This window comes from Hyperoodon ampullatus (genome assembly GCF_949752795.1).
Source record: "Hyperoodon ampullatus genome assembly, chromosome: 12".
NCBI classification, from domain to species: domain Eukaryota; kingdom Metazoa; phylum Chordata; class Mammalia; order Artiodactyla; family Ziphiidae; genus Hyperoodon; species Hyperoodon ampullatus.
This window is the reverse complement of record NC_136925.1, coordinates 76,606,250-76,621,357: the sequence shown is the minus strand read 5'-3', so window position 1 is coordinate 76,621,357 and position 15,108 is coordinate 76,606,250.

The window sequence follows — 15,108 nt, the reverse complement described above, 5'->3', positions numbered from 1 at the left end:
AATTTAATTGACTGCTTAAGATAAAAATTTGATGCTAGAAATTCAAAATCATTAATTTCTACATTTTACTCAGTTATAAAGTCTATTGTCTCCCTAGTAGAATAAAATCAGTTTTCACAAAAATCATAGATGCTATATTGGACAGTCTCACTAATGTATTCCTTTTAGGGCAGATCCCTGAAGATATCTAAGTGATGAGCATAACTTTAATATCAAAGAAATTACTAGAGAAGCAAAGCAGGAAAATTCACATTTAGTCAATTTAAATTATAAGCTGTGGTAGCAAAATGAGTTTTAAAAGATCAAATGGGCAAACATGCAGAGAAAGCTGGTTCTAAAGTTATTAAAACAAACAAAAACAGCAAGAACAAAATTCACTCCTAACTCATTTACTTGAGTGTTTTATAAGAAAAGCCAGGGCTTTCCTGGTGGCGCAGTGGTTGAGAGTCCACCTGCCGATGCAGGGAACACCGATTCGTGCCCCGGTCCATGAAAATCCCACATGCCACGGAGCGGCTGGGCCCGTGAGCCATGGCCGCTGAGCCTGCATGTCCGGAGCCTGTACTCCGCAACGGGAGAGGCCACAACAGTGAGAGGCCCGTGTACGGCAAAAAAAAAAAAAAAAAAAGAAAAGCCATAAAAGTCATAGATAGATAGGTAGATAGATAAGTAGATTAGGTCATTGAAAACAGAATTTATTGTAAGAATCAAAGATTAATCGTATGGAATATTTTAAGATAAATATTTTGTTATTCATAACAGCATTTCACTGTTTCTCTAAACTTGTACCCAAAGAATTTAAATATTATTGTACACTTGTAGAATTTGACATGATTCTAAAATTTATATACAGTACAAAGCATGTAGAATAGCCAAGATCTTGAAAAAGAAAAACCAAGATTGAAAATCTTAAACAGCATGGTTTCAAGATTTACTATAAAGCTACAGTAATTATGACAATATAAATTGGAATAAAGTTTGAAAAAGTAGAGAAATAAAACAGAGTAGAATCTCCAGATATTAACCCAAATGTATTTGATAATTGGTTTTTTGATAAAGATGATAAGATAATCCAATTAGATTAAAAGACTTTTCAATAAATGTTACTAGAAAAAGTGAATATTCAAATGAGGGGAAAAAATTAACCTCACTCATTATCTTGCAACATACACAAAAAATATTGTAAGATAGATCATAAATTAAATGTACAAACTACAGCTATAAAGTTTCGAAAAGAAAACATAGAAGGGGCTTTCCTGGTGGTGCAGTGGTTGAGAGTCTGCCTGCTGATTCAGGGGACACGGGTTCGTGCCCTGGTCTGGAAGATCCCACATGCCATGGAGTGGCTGGGCCCGTGAGCCATGGCCGCTGAGCCTGCACGTCCGGAGCCTGTGCTCCACAATAGGAGAGGCCACAACAGTGAGAGGCCCGTGTACCGCAAAAAAAAAAAAAAAAAAAAGAAAGAAAAAGAAAACATAGGAAAAGGACTCTCTCTCTCTCTTTCTCTTGCTCTCTTCCCAACTATATCTGCCCTGCTTTTAAAACCTAATTGATTCAGTCAGGTCCACCTTGATTTTCCAGAATAATTTTCTTCACTTATATCTGAAAAATATCTTCACAGTTATACTTAGTCTAGTGTTGACTGAAAAACTAGAAACTGGTGCCTAATGAAATTGACAAATCTAAAAATCCTATTTGAAGAATCAAATGCACAAAATGGATTTCATCAAAATTAACTTTTTTGCTCATTGAAAATCATAGTTAAGAGAATGAAAAGTTAATCCACAGACAGGTAGGACATAATCACTATACTTTAATCTGACTAAGGACTCATATCAAGCATGTACAAAGAATTCCTACAAATGTGAAAGACAAAACTGAATAAAAATGGGCAAAAACTTTAATGGACAGATTTTAGGTAGGATAGATAAGGGCCAATAAGCACGTGAAAAGGTGTTCAACATCTTTAATTATCAGAAAAATGCAAGTAAAAGCAAAATGAAATATTTTCACTCCTCACTAGAATAGCTAAAATTAAATAGACTCATTACCAAGAGGGGAGGGCGTGGAGCAATATCGCTGGTGTGAGTGAAAAATGGCACAACCACTTTGGAATATTCTTTGGTAGTTTCTACTAAAATGATGAGTACACTTACCCTGACCCAACAAATCTATATTAGGTATTTACCCAAGAAAATGAACACATAAAGTATTGTCAAAAATGGTACCAGCTTTGTTATTAAATTCACAGGATCATTGGATTTTTAACTTTGTTCTTCTGAATAATTTTTTAAAATTGTTTATAAATCTGTTACATTCTTATAGTAGAAAAAGTCACTTAAATTCCAGTCTCCAAACATTAGGACTGTCATATTTTGTTCATGCTTCTGCTAGAGACACATACACTACATACATATGATTCTGTAAAAATGAGGATTTGAAACAAAAAACATACTCTTTATGATAAAGCAAAACACAACATAGAACTTTTATAAATTCCGAAGTGATTGAATTGGTAATAGGAAAATCTACATGATACAGAAAATATTGTACAAATTATAGTGTATTATAGAATTATCTAAGATCTTAAATGGTTAAATTTTCATTCTGTCACATTCAATTTCTCCTTCTTCTCCTCCTGCATTTACAGAGTACAACTTTGGACAAAATATACTGTCTGTCATTTTGAGAAAGCGTATCAACTTTGCCTTCACAGAACTGAGAACAGAAGCCAAGAGATAGTGTTTTACCACAAATGAATTAAGCAAACACAGAAGGACAGAAACTAAATTCAAAACCGAGATATTTGCATATAGATAGGAATGAAGGAATGATAAAATGTGGCATTTTTCCAGGAATTATGAGGTAAGCATCTTACCAGGCTTTAGGACAAGTGGTTGGATAAGCAGTCAATATGAGATTTACTCACAACTAAAACGTTCACAACTTCAAGGAAAAATATTTCCTATGGATTTTAACTACTCTACACTCCAGAACACAGAGAACAGGTGAAAATTTAAATATAACATTAATACAGTCCTTTAAGAAGAGATGTTACCTAAAAAGAAAGCTCACAGACCAATGGAAAATACGTGCAAAATTCCATATAACATACTAGGAAACAGAATCTAGTGTTCGTTAAAAGTATAACACAGAATCGCCAAAGGAGAGTTTTCCGAGAAGTAGTAAATGTATTTTATTAATAAATTTTAAAATGAGCATAATGGCAATAGATGCCTAAATGATACTTATTAAAATTTAAGATATATTACTGATGAATCAAAAACTATAATAAAATAAGAATATGAGACTATTACTGAAACCAAAAGAAGTTCATAATTTCACAAACACACATTAAAAAAGAGTCATGGGTCAGAGGCAATCAAGACATGATAGTCTAAGAGTGGTTAAGAGCATCCACTCTGCAGCCAGACTGCTTGGGGGCAATTCCTAGCTCTTGAAATTTGATTGTGACCTTGGGCAAGTTAAGTAACTCTCTGTACATCAAGCCTTCATGTACAAAATGGGAGTAAAAATAGTACGAACTCTATAGGATTGTGCTGAACATTAAATGAGTTAATGTTAAACAGACAAGTATCTGACTCTCAGCAAACACTGTGTTAGAATTTATTATTACTATTATCCTTATTATTATTTATATCAAATTGAAAGAAAATATAGAGAACACATCCAAGTCCTGTTCTAAAGTCTGCCATAGATTTAATTAAAAATAAATTGAGGAAACCCTGACATTGCCTTGGTTGGCTCCTCTTTTGGGTAGGCAGTGATGGAAATTGGGTGGGATGATTGGAAAGAGAAAGGGTAGCAAAGCCAGTACTCCTTTCCCTCCAACCCTGGTTAATCAGCCCTGAGACCATGACTCAAATAGCAAATAAGCCTGACTATTTTTCCTATCTGAAGATGAATCTAAGCATTCCCTAAACACACATAATATTCAACACCAGAGAGAAAAATGTAAAACATCAATATATAGCCTTATCTGAAAAAGGAAAACCACATATAGTACAAAATATTTTGTCTCTTAGCAACAAATCTTAGTTGCTATGCCACCTTCACCTTGCACACTGCCAGCGACCCTAAAACAAAACCTAATTTGCCCAATCCTGGGAAGTTCCCAAATTAGGAACTGTTCTCTCTGCCAGAGTTACCACCCTGAACAAACAGACAAAAAGCCCTGCCTTCAGAAAACTTAGGTTTTGCTCCAGCTGGCAAAAAATTTCAATATGAAGAATGCTGTATAAGTCCTAAGGATGAAAACAGAAGCAAGAAGAGTGGTGGGACGTGGTGGGCTTGGGTGTGAGGCTCTTGTAGACAGGGCAGTGAGGCAAGGCTTCTCTGAGGAGCAAGATTTGAATAATGACCTGAAGGAAGAGAAAGGAGAGCAGTCAAGACATCAACAGAGAACATGATAGAGGAGGAACAGCTACACAGCGAGGTAAGAACAGTGTGTCCAAGTGAGAAAGCAGGAGTGGCTGGAGCAAAGTGGGGCTGAAACAAAGCAAATGGAGTGAGGTCAGATATGAGGGGGCCAGACCAGGAGGAGCTGGAGCATTGTGAGAAATTCAGAATGATTTAAGGCATGATCTGCTTTGTTCTTAAAAGATCACTCTTGTTGTTTAATTGAGAATGAAGTGGAATCAAAATTATATTGACAAAACAGACTGTGGGTAGATATTGTTTTATAATTGTTGCTGAAACCCAGCCTCTGTACACCGGCACTAAATTGAATCTCAGAGATAGCGTTTTGGGTGAAAAGTAGAAAAGAATAGCTTTATTGCAGGGCGCCAACCAAGGAGTCCAGGGCAGTTAGCACTTAAAAGACCCAAACTGCCCCGAGGGCTTTCAGGAAAGGTTTATAAAGACAGGGTGAGGGAGGGGATTGTGGGGTGTGTGATCAGCTCGTGGATATTCTTCTGATTGGTTGGTGGCGAGGTAATCGGAAGTCGGCATCATCAACCTTCTGGTTCCAACCGGTCTGAGGTCTACGTGCTTATGGGCAGCATACAGTTAACTTCTTCCACCTGGAGGTGGTTTCAGTATCTGCGAAACAGCTCAAAGGACATGGCTCAGAATACTATCTATAGTTCTTGAGGAAGAACTACATGTCCTTGACTTTGTTGAATGGCTAAAGTATTATTATTTTGTCTTGCTTGACTATTTTTCTTTCTTTCTGCATTTTCTCACTTCTCTGATTAAATTTATTCTTTGACTCAAGTTTTTCTACAGACAAAAGGCAAGTGGAGGACATGGGTGTGGATCTATTCTGGGAAGGCCCCGTATGATCCTGCTTGGTTACAAAATGGATTATCCTTCTGGAGGTGTTGAGGGAATCTTGGGATGCTATGCTTCCTCCATTTCCCAAACTCTTCTTGTATCCCAGCATTATTTCATTGACTGTCTTTGTGGAGTAAAGAGATAGATGTTTGAATTTTCATATTACTTATCCCATAGGAGGGATATCTGATTTTAAATTACCTAGGATTTTTAGCTATGGGCCAAAAAGATCACTTTATTAAAAAAACAACCCAATGAACATGTCATATCAGAGAAAGAATCTGGGCCACCATGACAGTTCATAATTGTTAGTCCACCCTGTGGTTACACTTTCAATTCTCATGAAGAAAAGGAAGAAAGAAAGAAAGAAAGGAAGGAAGGAAGGAAGGAAGGAAGGAAGGGAGAGAGAGAGAAAGAAGAAAGAAAGAAAGAAAGAAAGAAAGAAAGAATGAAAGAAAGGGAGGAAGGAAGAAAGAAAGAAAGAGAAAGAAGAGGATGGAAGGAAGGAAGGAAGGAAGGAAGGGAGGGAGGGAGGGAGGGAGGGAGGGAGGGAAGGAAGAAAGAAAATCTACATTCTCAGGATTTAAACCACTTGTAGTTGGCGTTTGTATACTCAGAGTTGTAAACATTACTAACATATGTAAACTTTTCTACTCTTTGATCTTTAACCAAGTGCATTCAATATTTTATTAAAAGTTTAAATATTAAAGTGAAGAAGTGCAAATTCAGTAATCTGGAGAATCCCTGCCTATGGAAAGTTTACAATCTAAAGATGAAGCTCAAAAACCCCTTTTCAGCCCTAAGAGATCATGGAGTATCAGTAGAAAAGCTCCTTATAAGAATTATAAATGGTTAGTATAAAATATAAAGGTTTTCATTTTTGTATGTCCAGTGATAACAGCTTGAGGAAAGTAATTCCATTTAATTGTATTCATTGCTAAAGAAAGGACTTATGCTATTTTTTATGAACAACAATGTGAGGGTTTTGCATTTTTCATCAATTTTTTATTTGCTATATTAGAACACTAGCTATAAAAGAACACGTAATATTAATAATACACTAATTTGAAAAAATCTCTAATTATATTAGGAGAAACAGAGATAAAAAGGCAGGGCAGAATTATTGTTATTAAGATCAGTATGTTAGAGGTGAAGAGGTGATTTCTGGGGGGAAAATGAGTTCTGGATAATTTAGTTGTTTGTCTCTGAATTTCTCAATAAATAGTAGTTGATAGGGCTTCCCTGGTGGCGCAGTGGGTGAGAGTCCGCCTGCCGATGCAGGTGATGTGGGTTCGTGCCCCGGTCCGGGAAGATCCCACATGCCGCGGAGCAGCTGGGCCCGTGAGCCATGACCGTTGAGCCTGTGCGTCTGGAGCCTGTGCTCCACAACGGGAGAGGCCACAACAGTGAGAGGCCCACATACTGAAAAAAAAAAAAAAAAAAAAAGAAGAGTAGTTGATAAATTAGCACATAGATATTGAATGTCCATGATTAATATATTCCTCTCCTTGTAAGTATTTCTATTGGACATGTAGAAAATACTTTTAACTATACTCACTAAAAGTGAAACTTATGACAGTAAAAACTCTAAATCTAATAGATGTTACACTTCCATATATTTTCCAATTCTTTCCAAAAAATACTAAAGAGATAGGCAAATACCCCAACCACACATGATAACTGAGTTTCAGGGATAGTAGCAGTAGAAGAAGCTGAAGGAAACTTCAATTCAGGAATTTAAAAACTACTGTAAAGATGGAATATCATTTGAAAAACCCAACCAGTAAAGAATTATTAGCTTCACATTAAATCTGAAATGCTTTTGGACTGGGCAGCCTACTATAATGCATCTTTACTTGAATGCTTTCTCTCAAATTGAATTTTAGACCCTTTTAAAGTGAGATATCAAGATTCTGGGAAAAAAGAACAAACCAACAACAATCTGATATATATCAATCCAATAGTGTCCTCTCTAACCTTGAAGAAAGTAGTATATTCAGCTCCTTTCTTCTGCTTTTATATTTTTTCCTAAAATAACTTATTTTTCCTATGAATCACTTTTCTACTTGACAAGGTCTAAATGCCTGTTTTCCACTAGGAAACACTGGGATTGATATTTGAATTCCCTATTGCACTTCAAACCCGTGAATCATTTCAGAGATTCTTCCTGTGCCCTTGTTTTATCTTCTTTCAGATGGAATGAGTCATACACAGTAGCTGATAACAGTTAATTGCATAATATTTAAAACACTCCTCATCTTGAAGGAGGGCAGAGTGCTTGGCAAAGAGTATTATGCAAATAATTGCATCATCTCTAAAAAATATCACCTTCTGCACTCTGGGAAGTCACAACACGGCATACCATGACAAAAAGCATAGCCTCTTTTACTTATTGCTGGCATAGCTGAAGCACGGAGTTTAACGCAGAAATTTCTGAAAGTAGAAATTTTAAACTTAGATAATTAGCGCCTACCCACACTTCCTTTATTTGCTCATTTTGTGGCTCAGAAATTTAGAACCCTATTTTGGGTACCTACTGATAATCATCAGCATGTGTGTAAGTACTGATTACATAAAGGGTAAATCAATTACAGATTCCAGGTTTGTGTAAGGAAGATGGCTGGGTCGTGTGCTTTAACTCAGGAGGATGGCTCCTGCATACCACCTACTGTAGAAGAGAACTGGTCTCAGAAGCAGGGATCTGGTTTTGTCAGGTCTGCTGTGTGTCATCTCAGACGTTACCCTGCACATCCCAAGCAACCACCATAGTTGTGCAATGTAGAGGCACCACATCTGGTCCCAGAAATGCTACACATTAACTCTCACCTTCAAAGTCACTTCAGCTCTTGGGGCTTCACTATGTTCTTCCCGAAAAGTACAGTTTTGCCTTTGGTGATCTTTAAAGAAACTTCTAACTATATAAATCCACAGTTAAAAAAATTCTCAGATGATTAGTCTCTGAATAAAAATTAACCTATTATGAATCATGTGAATATTTATTTAAAAACCAGAATGTATAATCAAGAACTTCCAAAAGAAAAAAATAATAAGGTGTAGGAAAAGGTATTTGTTTTTCTGAAGAAAAAGTCAAAAAGCAAGACATAATGTGGATATAATATCCTAAAGTAGAGGATTTAACCAACAATTGCTGCTAGTTCCAAATATTAGGAAAACAAAATAAAAAGTTTCACAACTTTTTAAATTAAAAAATTTGTTCACATTTAATTAGAGTCTGTCCATGAAAGTAAAGTAATTTTTTAAGCCATGAGACCCAGATTGCTTATTCTCCTGTGGGTTACCCTTCATTTCTCTCTTGGAAAAAGAAAAATGGTCTCTGACTTTCTGAATATAAGGTGGATTTTTCACCAAATGGGATGAAAACTTGAAAGTTTACTTTTCTCTTCTCATTCATCTGGTTAGAATAGGCTGACATTTTGTCACTGTGCAGTCAAACTGTTAAATTAGCTACTGGCCTTTTGTCCTTAGCCACTACAAGTCCAGACAAACAAAATGTACCACCCAGATCTGTCTAGGTGATTTCAGGGAAATGCCTTTTAATTATGAATTACTTTAGATGGTCTCAATATAGGTTTTATCTCCTCTCCATCTCTTCTGTCACCTCTAGGTCTAATCTATCATTTCTGAGTTATTCGTGGGTGATTTTTAAAAATAAAAACTGATCATGCTGTTGCCACCATCTGCCCCGTACAATGGCACCCTAGCATTTAGAGTTAGGATATGTATGGTTTTGCATAATCCAGACCTTGCTTGATGATTACAACTCAATGCTGAGCTCAGTCATACTGGGTTCTTTCAGTTCCTTGAGTAAACATGCTCTCTCACCAAAGGGCTGATTCCATAGGTCTGGGATGATATAGCCGCTCTTGTTCAATCTTATTGAAAACTACTCCACTTTTTTGCCCCTATTTTATTTATTTATTTATAATTAAAGAATAGTTGATGTGCAATATTATATTAGTTTCAGGTGTACATCATAGTGATTCAATATTTTTGTAGATTATATGCCACTTAAAGTTATTACAAAATATTGGCTATATTCCCTGTATAATATAGTCTTGTAGCTTTTTAATTTTGTACATAGTAGTTTGTACATTTTAATCCTCTACTGCTATCTTGTCCCTCCTCCCTGCCCTCTCCCCACTTGTAACCACTAATTTGTTCCCTATGTCTGTGAATTCATTCCTGTTTTGTTATATTCATTCATACTGTTTCATTTTTTGTATATTCCACATGTAAGTGATAACGTACAGTATTTGTTTTTCTCTGACTGATTTACTTCACTTAGCATAATACCCTCCAGGTTGATTCATGTTGTTGCAAATGGAAAAATTTTCATTCTTTTCAGGGCTGAGTAATTTCCATTTTGTATATGTGTGTGTGTGTGTATATATATATATATATATATATATATATATATATATCTCACATCTTTTTTATCCATTCATGTGTTAATGGACACTTAGAATGCCACCATATCTTGGTTATTGTAATTAATGCTGCTATGAACATTAGGGCACATGTACCTTTTCAAATTAGAAAACTACTCTACTTTTAAACATTACCTTTTTTTTTAATTGGAGTATAATTGCCTTATAATGTTGTGTTAGTTTCTGCTGTAGAACAAAGTGAGTCAGGTATATATACACATATATCCCCTCCCTCTTGGACCTCCCTCCCATCCCCCCATCCCACCCATCTAGGTCATCACAGAGCACCAAGCTGAGCTCCCTGTTCTATACCATAGATGAATTGGGAGATTAGGTTTGACATAAATACACTACCATGTGTAAAATAGCTAGCTAGTGGGAACCTGCAGTATAAACATTACCTTTAACACTACACCATAGCCTCAGGAATGTCCCCCCTGACTGTCCACTGTATCTGCCATCTCTAAAAACAATAAAAACATACACTTACCTAATACCAACTGCCTCTCTTGCATAACGCTTACCTTAACTGTAATCTTATATGTAAATTTGATTCTTGTTAGTAGTTGGTAGTTATGTTCTATAAAGTTGCCATGAACACTAAATTAGCAAATACTGAACCATTGCTCCTAAGGAAAATACAGGGTTATGTTTTTCATGAACCTCTAGTGACAACGTTTTCATCATCTGATCAAAATATAACCTTCCTTGTTTTATATGTACTTCTGTTTAAATATACCTTATTTATTATGGATTGTTGATTCAACAACATTGAACTCACGTCCAACAGTACTATAACTTTTGCCTGAACAAAGTTTATTTAACACTTGTATATTCTACTTGAGGCACGTGGGACACTGGACAGCACTTCAACACAACACTTGGGGGCTGTTTTAAACAGCAAAATTACCAAAAAAAGCATAAAAATGCAAAAAACATGGCACTGCATACACCATGGAAAGACACCTGTTCACAGTAGAGAACTGAAACGGGAACCAGAGCATTGCCAAGTCCATCTGAGCCTGGAATACACACAACAGGAGACCAACAGTTTTCACTGTTCTACACATGCACATGTCCACAAGTAACCCCAAAAGCACAGTGAGTATTGATTTGGAGTTACAAAGAAATTTAGCTACTAGGTGAATTTGTAAGTACAGAATCTGCAAGGATTAATTTTATTTATATAAGCATGTGGTTAATGTGTATTTCTCCCGCTGCACTCTAAACTCTATGAAAACAAGAATCATTTCTCATCACCGTGTCCCCAGCCCCTAAACCACACACACACACACGCGCACCCCACGATACATATTTATAATAATGAATCAGCCCTAGATATTGTGAGCAGGACAGTGTTTCCTATATTGAAAATTTTCACTTGGTTTTCAAACCCTATCATTGAAAATTCAAACAGTTCATATTTTGTTTCAAATACTTCAAACAATTTTTGTTCTATGAAAGAATGATACAGCAAAACCTAAAAAAAGAATTAGTCACAGGAAAGGTAGTGAGGCCAATACTTAAAAAAGAAAAAGAAATTCAGAAAATTTTATGTTCCACCTAGAGAAATCCTCAGAACACAAGGTTGCTTTTTACCTCAAATTAATATAAACAACCTTGAATACAACATCTTTCCTCCCAAACCATCCCAGCTGTCTACATCAGAAGGTGCAAGTAAACACTGTTTTTTTTCCTACTTTAATTTTGATCATCAGTTGATCTTAAATGACAGTCTAGATTATTTTAACTTTCTATTGCTAGCATTCACATCTTATCCCCTGGCAAAATCCTCTCACTGTATTCCCGAGGTATACTGTGTGTCCCTGCTCTTATAAAGCAAGCTGCTTCCCCAAGAGAGATCCTCTGACTTCCTTCACCAGACTAATTTCTTACTTGTCTGTCAAACTGCCCAAGCATCATCTTTTACCTCCAATCCTCCTATCCCTGGGGTTAATTTTGCCTATATACGTTCCTGTGTCAACATGACAATGCTTAAAACTTTGCTGTTTTAATGATCAATTCTCTGTCTGTCTCTTCTCTAGGGATGGGATTTTGTTTGACTTTTCCTCATAGCTCTTATTTCTATCATGAGCTCTGACTTACAGTGAGAGATTTGTTAGTGTTTGTAGAATAAATGCCTCTTCAATGAACTTGTTCAGTGAATGAATGGATGAATGAATGAATGCACACTGGGTTAGAAATGGAGAGGATACTAGGCAAATTTCTACCATAAAGGACACAGGGATGAAGCTAATAAAACTGCTAACCTCGGGACTTCCCTGATGGCTCAGGGGTTAAGACTCTGCGTTCCCAATGCAGGGGGCCTGGGTTCGATCCCTGTTCAGAGAACTAGATCCCACATGCTGCAACTAAGAGTTTTCATGCTAACTAAAAATATCCCACATGTCACTACAAAGATCCCACATTCCACAACTAAGGAACCTGCCTGCCGCAACTAAGACCCGGAACCAATAAACAAATAAAATAAATATTTTTAAAAAAGAAAAGCTAAACTTTTTACTTTTTATGTGGTGGATCTGTAATATGTGGACTCTGTAACATCGTAATTCTGCTATTCCAGTTTGTAGAGATTTCGATCCTAATTAGGTTTTTAAAAAATATTTGTTTATTTATTTATTTGGCTGCATGGGGTCTTAGTTGCGACATGTGGGATCTAGTTCCCTGACCAGGGATCAAACCTGGACCTCCTGCATTGGGAGCGTGGAGTCTTAACCACTGGACCACCAGGGAAGTCCCCCTAATTAGGTTACTTTAAAAAGTCTTAATTATCACATATTCTACCTATTGTTCGTCTGAGAAAAACATCGTGAGAAAGACAGTCTTCACAAATATAAGAACGTGTATAAGGCAGTTGGCACATTCTGGAAAGGTGTGTTGTACTCTTGCTCCTAAGTCAGAATAATTCTTTGAAAACACACTTTGTTTCTGACAATTATATCAATACAAGGCAGGTGATGGCAAAAGAAAAGCTTTACTAGAAACAAGGGGTGAATTAAGTGAAGTGACTAAACAAATAGAGATGTCTTTTTGCTTACTAAGACCATAATCCGGGTTTCTGGTATGCAATCTAGTGTAGCATTTGTCCAGATGTTTTAAATTTTTTTAGAAAAGTATTATTATTAATAGTTGTACTTGAATAAGCCAGGAATAGAGATGGAAGAGATAACCATGAAGGACATAATCAGATGACTGGTGAAATCTGAATATGGGCTGTATATTTTATAATTGTAAAATTATTATATATTATAAAAATATTGTATCTATATAAACTTTCCCAAATAGCTATGTATATTACAGCTGTGTAAAACAATTCCTTGTTCTGGGGAGATATGTGTTGAAGTATTTAAAGGTCAAGAGTCATAATGTCAGCAACTTATCCTCAAACATTTCCATAGAAGTAGTATTAATAATATGTTATTTATAGAAAGAGAGATAAATTTTTAAAATTGTTAACAATCATTGAATATAGATAAAATGTATATGGGTCTTTATTGTGATATTCTTGCAACTTTTTTTTTAAACAAGAAGCTATAAAAATGCATTGTGTGCCCTTCCACAAAATAACCTGAATGAGTTTGACAGCTCTGCAGTTTGAACTTACCCAGCTTCAAGTGTGGTTTTGTCTACTTGTGTAAGATCCATGCGCAGTGGACAGAATTCTCATGTTAATAAATAACTAATTTGAAAGATGACTTACAAAAGCTAGCCTCTCTCCTTCTTATCCTTTCCCAAATCCTGTATATAAACTCAGACAAATTCTCTTGATGACTCCTAAATCATGATGCATGAGGCAGACTGCAAGAAAACTGAATTGAAATTAGAGCTGCCATGCACCAAAGTCAAAAACTTTTTAGTTTGAGTCTAGGTTAATTGCCTACTAAAAGTGATCAACATTTTTGTAGCAACATTGGAGAGCACAGAATCTCTAAAACATAGCATTTATAATATTCAGGATTACAATGCATGTTATTCGACATAACAAGAAGAAACAATATGTAATTCAATCTGAAGGAAAAGACAATCAACAAATGTCAAGCCTAAGATGATGCAGGTATTGAATTTATCGATCACTGACATTAAAAACAGCAATTCTAATTGTATTCAAAGACACAAGAAACATATTCTATAATGATTAAAAAGATAAGAAGTATCACTAGAGAAATAGAATACATTAAAAAGTAGTAAATGGAAATGTTAGAATTAAAAATATGTTGTCTGAAATTAAAAAAAAATACTTGATGGGATTATTAGCAGAATGGACATAACAGAGAAAAATAATCAACTTAAAATAGATTACTAGAAATTCAACATGAAGAAGAAACATTTAAAAGCTTGAAAACAGAAGAACAGAGCCTGTGAAGGACATGAAAACTTAATCTTGGATCACTGTAGACTCAGAGAGAAATAACCAAGAGAATGAGGCATAAATAAACATATGAAGAAGTAATGACTTAATTATTCCCAAATTTGTGGAAAGACATAGGTTTACAGATTCAAGAAGCTAAGCACAAGCCTAACAGCATATTGCTCACAAAGATAAAGAGAAAACATTGAAGAAATGTGGAGAAAAATATGATATATTACATAAAGGGAATAGCCATCCAAATGATCATGGATGTCTTATCAGAAACTATGAAAATTAAAAGATAGAGGAACAACATTTCTACAGTTCTGAAGAAAAATGCTACACAGAATTCTATTGTCAACAAAAATATTCTTGTTGATTCAAAGAATGTGTGAAAACACATTTTCAAGTTTAAAAAAGACCTAAAAGAATTCTTTACCACTAAGCCCGTACAACAAAACTGCTAAAGCATAGTTTTCAGGCAAAGAAAAATGTTAACAGATTAAGCTTGTAAGTTCATAAATTAATGAAGACTATTGGAAATGGTAAACATTTGAGAAAATATAAAAGACTACATTGCTGTTTTAATTTATTTAAAATATATATGTATGTTAAAATAAGAATATTTTAGCACATTTTGGGTTTTTTTAATACATGTAATTGAACTTTATAAGACAAAAATAGCAGAAAGATTCTAAATGTATTAACTTGAATTAGGTTGTGAAAAGATCAATAACTGCATTTCATTCTTAGAGTAACCCTAAAATAATGCAAATAGCTCATCAGCAAATAGATTCTGCTGCTGCTTGGAAGAAGCTGAATAAATTCCAATCATAAATTTTTTTCAAACCCCTGGAAAACTGAGATCATCAAACAGACAGATATATTGAATTCTAAATGGCACCAGGCCCCAAGAAGAGAAATAGGGTGAATGAACTTTTCTCCTTTTTCAGAGTGTAAGAGGAAGATGAGCCACAAAACCAATAGGAAGAAGAC